This window comes from Dendropsophus ebraccatus, chromosome 11, assembly GCF_027789765.1.
Source record: "Dendropsophus ebraccatus isolate aDenEbr1 chromosome 11, aDenEbr1.pat, whole genome shotgun sequence".
Taxonomy (NCBI): domain Eukaryota; kingdom Metazoa; phylum Chordata; class Amphibia; order Anura; family Hylidae; genus Dendropsophus; species Dendropsophus ebraccatus.
Genome location: NC_091464.1, coordinates 11082570 through 11091718, shown reverse-complemented (window position 1 = coordinate 11091718; position 9149 = coordinate 11082570).

Genomic DNA, 9149 nt, shown 5'->3' with positions numbered 1-9149 from the left:
GTTATAATGTGCAGCTGGCTCCTCTCTGTTACCTCTGCTATTGCCAAGACTTTGTTTATCTGACTCCTTTCCTTTTAAGCCATGTACCCTCTCAGACTTCAGATCCAGTGCCATTAGTTCTGATGTTATTTTCAGAAGCCATAAGGTTCAATTCACGGGTCAATTTGAGCTAAAGACACAAAAAAAAACCTTAACGGAAACCTGTGAGATTGAAAAATGCCATTCGGTGTGCCGGCAGCTTGATGCCATCCAGTGTGCCGGCAGCATAAGTGTGCAGCTATATGCCATCCAGTGTGCCGGCAGCTTGATGCCATCTAGTGTACCAGCAGGATGAGTGAGCAGCCATATGCCATCCAGTGTGCCGGCAGCTTGATGCCATCTAGGGTCCCAGTGGCATGACTGAGCAGCTATATGCCATCCAGTGTGCCGGCAGCTTGATGCCATCTAGGGTCCCAGTGGCATGACTGAGCAGCTATATGCCATCCAGTGTGCCGGCAGCATGAGTGTGCAGCTATATGCCATCCAGTGTGCCGGAAGCTTGATGCCATCCAGTGTGCCGGAAGGATGAGTGAGCAGCCATATGCCATCCAGTGTGCCGGCAGCTTGATGCCATCCAGTGTGCCGGCAGCATGAGTGAGCAGCCATATGCCATCCAGTGTGTCGGCAGCTTGATGCCATCTAGGGTCCCAGTGGCATGACTGAGCAGCCATATGCCATCCAGTGTGCCGGCAGCATGAGTGAGCAGCCATATGCCATCCAGTGTGCCGGCAGCTTGATGCCATCTAGGGTCCCAGTGGCATGACTGAGCAGTTTGATTTATTCTTTATGGGAAGACATTTGGTTAATTCATATCCCTGCTTATTCTGGGTTTAGGAGTCCAGGGGGTGTAAACTCCTCTAATGTAGGATCAGTCAGTTAGTAGGACTGTCCACTGGGCCTCCTATTGCCAGAATGAGCAGAGGATTAAGGTCCTTTTAGATGGCCCGATATGGGGTCGTCTACAGAAGCAAACAAGGGCCGATTAGTGCTAGTTTGCAATGCCTTCTGAAGACACCATCAATTGAGCCACCTGTATGATCCCTGTGTTGTTTATTTCCATTATATGCGTGAGCTCAGTAGTGCTGGCTATTCATAAGAAGCAGAAAACTCCACCCGTCAGATGTTGATTGACCGCTATCTATCCATGCTGTATATAGGGAGCCAACTGTCAATCAGCAGCTGGTGGGGAGGGGCGTGGCAAGAATCCTATTCTCTTGCATATTAGGAGAACGGCTGAACACAATGATGTAAGTAATACACCGATCTGATCAGCATTTCTGTCACTAGTTTATGCTCCCTTATTTAAGGCAGCATAAACCTAGTGACAGATTCCCTTTAAATATATGTGACTATATATCTTAGTACTGCAAAAAAGATGTGATCAGTGGAGGATCGGGCACATTCCCGCTCCTTGTCTGATTTTACATAGGCCGATTATCAGCCGAAGGACTGTTTCAAGCAACGCTCCTTGTTCTGATTTTCCCCACAATTGTATAGATCAGTTTTCCTAACGCCTCTAATCTGTACCATGCTTCCTGTAGATTGGATGGCACATACAATGTAACAGGTTCCCTCTAAGGATTGACTTACTATGTGACTTTGAAGTGACCTACAGGTGTGATATCCATTCCAGCTTTGGCGCATCCCATTTTTTATAACCGTTGGCAGTCTACAATACAATGCTTATGGTAATCTCGGGGTCTTTTACTATTGTCTGACCTGGTGCTATGTCAAGAAATGAATGGCCGTTGAGGTGCCGTGCTCCATTTGTGGATCAAATGAGTAATCGGCTATTTTCTTATGGCGCGTTTAACCCTTGTCACACCTGAGATACTGACTTGAATGGAATTGAATGATGAAATATTAGGGTGCCACCTGAGAACTGTCCTTTATAGCGGTAAATAACCTAAATGTTAGAAGTCATTCCTGATGATCACTGATGCTTATATGGGCAGAATTGGCGGCTTTCAGTGTGTGTTACATTTTATGGGTCCTCTTTAGAAACATTTGCTGTGCATTTTATATAGGGGGGAAACGCTCTTTATAAACTTTTTAAAGTTTTTGTAATGGCATGCTTGGATGTGGTGTGAAATGTTAGTTTGGGGTTTGAAACCATTTGGACTATGAGAAAACATTGCAGTTGGTATCAGAATTTCTTATACTATCTTGTCTGATGCTGTGTGTTTTTTAAAAAAATTTATGAATTTTAATTAAAAAAAAAAAAGTTTTGTTCAGTCTGCCCACATAGTTACCCATACAAATGATTTTAAATATTTGGTCATAACCATCATATCCGTTTTATAGGGGGCAGATGTGAATTGTGTCCTATCCCTTGAACCCTTTTTTGCAGCAGAAGGCCAAACATTTTCCATTTCATTGTGTTGGAAAATCCCAGACACTGTAGGGGAGATTTATCAGACATGGTGTAAAGTGAAACTGGCTCAGTCTCCCCTAGCAACCAATCAGATTCCACCTTTCATTCCTCACAGACTCTTTGGAAAATGAAAGGTGGAATCTGATTGGTTGCTAGGGGCAACTGAGCCAGTTTTACTTTACACCATGTTTGATAAATCTCCCCCAATATTTCCTTTAAATTGACCAATTTGTGGCCAATAGAGATGAGCACGCTCTGGCTTGTCTGTACCCAACCGTTTGATTACCAGTGGCTGAAGAACTTGGATGCAGCCCTAAGACTACCAGGAAAACATGTATACAGCCATAGCCCTAGGGCGGCCTCCGACTACTTAAGCCACCAGTAATGAAAAGCAGAATGTTCGGGTTCGGACCAACCCAAGAGTGATTCAGGTTTAATCATCTCTAACAATTTGCTGCTACTCTATAAGACAACGTATGTATAAATATTTGTGTCAAAAGATCAATGTCATTTAAAGGTCAAAGTATAGGAGTAGAGCTGAGCGCAACTCGAGCATGCTCCCTAGGGCTGCAGTAACTACTTCAGCCACCACTAATCTAATGCCGAGACTTCTGAGTTTGGATGCTCGAGTTGCCCTCATCTTTATTTAAGAGGTTTTTTCCACCTGTAAACTGAAGTCATGCCAAGTACACGTGTGTCATTACGCAAGTGTAATTGGTGGTTAGGACCTGATCCTGACATCTTAAAGGGAATGTGTCATCAGAAAATTATCTATTGCTTTTATGCTAAACATATTTAAGAATTTTTGTGCTTTTTTTTTCTTCAAATTTCCCCCTTTAATTTTGTATATTATAAATAATCCTGAAATCTTGCAGTTTTCATTGTGGCCACTAGTCCTAATAGTAAGATGAGGCTTCCTGTTCTGGAGGGGTAGGCCCATGTAGCTGGAATGATTTTGGCTCCCTTTTGTACCTCAAACATCCTGTGAAGTTCTGTACTGTTTATGAATGAGATCAAATAACGATAAAGCTTTGTGCAGTTAAAGGCTTCAAAGAAAGTGATTGAATGTAACGTGAGGTTTATAGAGAGAGAGACTTCTGTCGGTGGATCTGTTTCACGTAGGGGATAGCTTCTATTGTACGGCCAATCAGACGTTAGAGGGCTAGTCCATAGGACTGAGTATGTTCCTTTAAGACCAGATCTGGGAGAGAGTTTGATCCTTTTTATGATGGGTTTTCCATGTCAATGAAAGAGCAGGATGAGACGGTGAAGCGGTGCAGGATGAGACGGTGAAGCGGTGCAGGATGAGACGGTGAAGCGGTCACGTGTGCACATCACAGGTGTCTCCAGGGACAATAGCCGAGAGATCACAAGTATAATGAGGACGGATGACATTGGAGATCAGAGGCAGCAATGACAAAGCACAGGATATACAACAATAAGACCGGACACACCCTGACTATACTTCCCTTGTCTTCTGAGCCATCGTCAGGCTTGGGGGGAGGGGGGGTTCATGTTTATAAAAAAAAAAAAAAGTGCGCAATGTAAAACGTAACCAAAATGCTGAACAATAGCGCAGGGCTAGACTAAGCAGCGTAACCTCCCCGTGTCCCTCTAGCTGAAAACCCTCTAAGCTCTTTTAATCCCTGAGAGGAAGAGCGATGTAATTCCCTGTTAGGAGACCTGGCCTTGGTGGCTTTGTATGTGACGGGATGTTTTTCTGCTGTGCACGACATACATATTCTTAGGTCATTCGGCGCTGGTTTCCTGTAAATAGAATGTGTACAGGATTTCCTGCATACAGTCACATATAGTCATACCGCTTGGGTTAGCTGCCGAAGTGATCCCGCCTGTCACGTTTATAGGATGCCATAGAATAAAGAAGGAAATGTATAACTGATGTAGGGTAAAGTATTGGCTTCTATATTAGGCAGCATTCACACGTTCTGTAGTTTTTCGGCCCTATACAATGTCTGCAGTCATCCGCAATCTTCATCCACAATATGCAAAAAAATCTGTATTGCATCCGTAATCTGTATTTTTTGCGAATCAGGGGAGGTTGATAGTTAAATAACGGGATGGTTACTCATCCGTATTTTTTTACGGATTTGCGGACGTTTCATCAGTAAACAGACGCTTCCGTAGACTTCTATGGGACAATCTGTGCCGCAGTTACGGTCCGTACATCAGCTTTTTTGCTGATGTAATTTATACGGACAGTGATTTCAATTGGGCTGTTCACAATGGGCCCTAAATGTGCCCGTAATTGCCGATCTGCAGTTATCGACAAAACTACCTAACGTTTGATTGTGGTCCTAATGTAACTTAAAAAAATACTCTACAGTATTGATGGAAGGTGGATACGACTGGATACAACCATAAGATGCTGTCCAAATAATGTGTGTGCCCATAGGTAAATGTTTGGAAGAAATGTAAAGGGAACGTGTCATCAGTAAATTACTTATTGTTTTTATGTTTTTTAAAGAATTTTTGGTGACCCTTTTTTCTAATTTTCCATTTTTCTGTCTATATTATAAAATAATCCTGAGATCTTGCCGTTTTCATTCTCACCACTGGGGCTAAAACTAAGTTGAGACTTCCTGTTGTGTCTGTGGTGATAAGATGAGGCTGCTGTAAAGTGATCTGTACAGCATTGCAGCGTCATGTGACCCCAGTAGACATAGGAGACAATAGCAGCTCCCTGTGGAATGACCTCTTCACAGGTCACAGAGCGTGCTCAGTAATGTTTCACCTTCATTTAAAGGGAACAGAGTCTGTCTATTGTCGTCTATGTCCATGAGGCTTGCTGTAAAGCATGTCACTAAATGCTGTTAAAAACAGCACAGGCAAGATGGCCACCCCCATAACAATGTACAAACAGTGAAATAAAAAAAATTACAGTTAAAAATTGGAACAAATTAGAATAAAAACTCTTTTTGTGTATATGACTGTAATCAGTAAAAGAATATTTAGGTGACACATTCCCTTTAAAGTTCATTTGCAGAATGCTACTGGAGGTTGCCCTTACGTGCTTGCAAGATACCTGAGTATTAGGTTTGATGCATCCGGAAATGCCATAAGCTTGTTACTATGGTCGGTCGTTCTGGCAGTGGAAAGCTCAGACTTTTTTATTCACCTTTTATTGATTTCAGATGGCTAGACTTGTGACTAAGCGTGTTAAAGGCCTAGTGATTGATTCATCTTGCTGTGGTGTTATATGGAGGGTGGAGGTTGTATATATTACACCCATACATCAGCTTCTATGAAGCACTTTTAGAATAGTAACATATTTATATTGTTTAATTTTATTAGACCTTTTCTGATAAGAACTGCAATGTTTGGGATTTTTTAAAGGGCTTTTTCATCACTCATTCTCATTTAATAATGTATGGGACGTCTCATACACCTGCACATACATGGACTAGGAAATAATCCTAACTCCGTACTGTATTTTCCCCTAATATCATAGGTGGAGTTGATTGTTTCAGGCCATAAATACATTTTATGTAAACCCAGATAGGGAAAATAATGTGAGGAGCCATTACTGACAAGAATACGGGTCTTTCCATAGCTGTAATATTGGCTAGAAAATAAAATTTAGGCCTCATGCACAAGTTCTGTGCACGGTTCAAATATACAGATGGTGGGCAATGGAACAGATTCACGGACCTCCCGGCATCATGTCAATATGATACCGGGGGCTCCGAATCAGGTTAAATCTTGAGTCACTGTACTGACACAGCCATGATTCGGAGCTCCCGGCTGGGAGGTCCGTAGCAAATCTTGCGTGCACAGATTGTATTCGCGGAATGTGTGAATACCCCTAATTTTCTGTGGGCAAAGCCTCACCCCTTGCTGATAAGTGCTTATACCTGACATCCTGATTTTTTTTATGGTTCTTGCCATCTGCATGTATTTCCATACAATCCTAATCTGTAGGCCTTTTCTATACTTTGGCTTTGTATGCGTATGCCTTGTATTTGTAATCGGGGAGAAGTCAATCAATTCTATGCAATTCTTTCTCTGCTAATATTTCCAGGTGGGGAGGGGGGGCATCATTTTATGTACTTTTTAGGTGGGCAATGTTTTGCAGACTGCTCCGCGACCTTACACTCCAATGTCCGCTTCTTACATCAAAGACTTTACGGACCCCACAAATGCGAAATGTTTACGTCTCTATGGAACAATCCCATCGTACATTCTGCTCTGGCCGTGCGCTTGTTTTCATTGATCTATTTTCTCGTACCTACTGTGAGCTGTTTTGTATATATGTGGCACTTTGAGTATGTGTGGTTTGTAGACATTGAATGTCTTCTTTTTCTTTTAATGTGACGTGTGGGATATGCAGTCCTTTTGGATCCAGCATCAGATTTCTACCAAAAAGTGTAAAACAAAATATGCAAATATTTGTTACTGCATTTGTAAAGTAGGGTCCAGTTGTATTATCTGTCCATATTGAAATAAAGAGAATTTTTCTTGCAAATGGTATTTGTGTGTTCCTGATATTTAATCAATCAATAGATTGTAAGTGCAGTGTTAAACTTAAAGGGGTATTCCAGGAAAATCAACTTTTCTCCTATCCACAGGATACGGAAAAAATAAGAGGTTGCGGGGGTCCGACCTCTGTATTCCCTGCCAGTCGGGTCTCAGGCTTTTGTATTATGAATAGAATCGTGGGTACGGCCCTATTCACACCTATGGAACGGCGGAAAGAGCAAAGTACACTGGAAGATCGATGTACTCGGCTCTTTACATCGGCTCAATAGGAATGAATGGTGGGGGGGGGGGGTTACTGTACTCGCCTAACTTGCTCCCCCACCCCTTTCACCTGCTGAATGCTCTAGCTGCTACATCCAAGACTCGTCTTGACCATGACAGACTGCTCACCCATAGAGATTAATGCAACTGGAACATCCGCCAGTCCGATTGGAATTTGAGAACCGGTGGAGGAAGTTGGATACAGCCATAGACCATAGTCTGTATCCACCAGGACTCCCTAGGGCTGTATCCAAATTGTTCAGCCACTGAAAATGAAATGCTGAATAATCAGACTGTTTCTGCACTCTGTAATGCTGGGAGGTCACTGTGAGGTCATCAGCAATTTGAGTCCTATTAGACAAAGCGATTTTTAACGATAATCACAAATGAGATCCTTTATCGGTAACCTAAAATCGTTCACCATATTACACAGGACGATAGACGTTACTATGATCATTTACTCCATCTGATTTCAGCAGAGGAAGGAACAACGTGGAATTACACTGAACGATTAACGGTTTTGGTCTCTGCACCAAATGAACGATGGGTGATTTCTCCTTGGTCGGTTGATCATCGCTTAAACACTTACACAAAATAGTTATCGTTTAAATTCGAACTGTATAATGATAATTTGCACGATGATCGTCTCGTGTAATAGACCTCAGAATAACACTCCTGGTATTACAGAATGCAGTGACGGCCGGCCAGGGACGCTATTTTATATTTGTTTTATATGAGCCGTCTTGGAATGGAAGAGGGAGGAGATGGAGAGAAAAACTCACACACAGTTTTCTGTGTTTTCAGCGGAAAGCAGCAGCTCAGAAGTGGGGGAAGGAGGCTGAAAAGGTAATAACGTATGGGATTAATTGTTAGTCTCCAGGAGGGAGGATGATTCAACATATATTTTACCTGAGTGAAATACCCCTTTAATAAGGTCCATGTTATAATGGATAAACTTGTGCTTTTGTGTTCTTTGTGATTGCTTCTTGCCACACTGGTGGTAACCCAGACGCTCACCATTTGTTTCCTGACTGATGCCAATGTGCTGAGGGAAACATACAGGCCTGGTGGATACACAGAAGCCCTTATAGAAGGTGTCTGGAGCTGCTCGCTAGGCCCGCTCTCCCGTTGTTTTGTCGAGCTCAGCATATGTACTTTAATCCTGCCTTAGAAGGGAACAGCTGATGCTGCACGGGAGACACCAGCCGGGGCCCAGCGGCTCGGACACCATAGAAAGCACAGCTAAGGTCACCATCTCCAAGCTCAAACCTTTTACAAGCTGCTGGGTCTGAATTCTTTTTAGAACATTGTGCTAGAAAATATTTAATGACGCCAGGATAGTGCCGGAGAGATCCGCGGTATCTGTAGGGGATTCTATTCTGTTCTATTTTATGAAAGGGTAAGTCCACCTCTGGAGAGTCTCATCCCTCACATGGCCGTGTGTTATGGAGCTGGAGGAAGATGCATAAATCACCCTGCAAAAATATGTCGTCTAATATTCTACAACCTGGAATTGGTGGGGGAGGGGGAGAGATCAGACATGGCTGCAGCTGAGGTTACTAAAGCACGGAGGTCTCCTACGTATCAGGCGAAGGCAACTGTCTTGTTATAGAGACTGACTCCGATCATGATCACGATCTTTATTAGCAGCCATCTATATATTAAGATGGCTGCCTACTCCCAATATGTTCCTGAAGGGGCACTATCTTAGGGTGCGTGCACACTACGGAATAGCCGCGTATAACCCGCAGCGTATTCCGTCGCTCATCCCCGCACGCGGCGGCGCGCATATCCGCCCGTGCCATAGACACTATTCTGTGCACGGGCGGATTCCGCGTTTCGTCGAAAGAATTGACATGTCACTTCTTTCGACGGCACGCGGAATCCGCCCGTACATAGAATAGTGTCTATGGCACGGGCGGATATGCGCGCCGATGCGTGCAGGGACAAGAGACTGAATATGCCGCGAGTTATACGC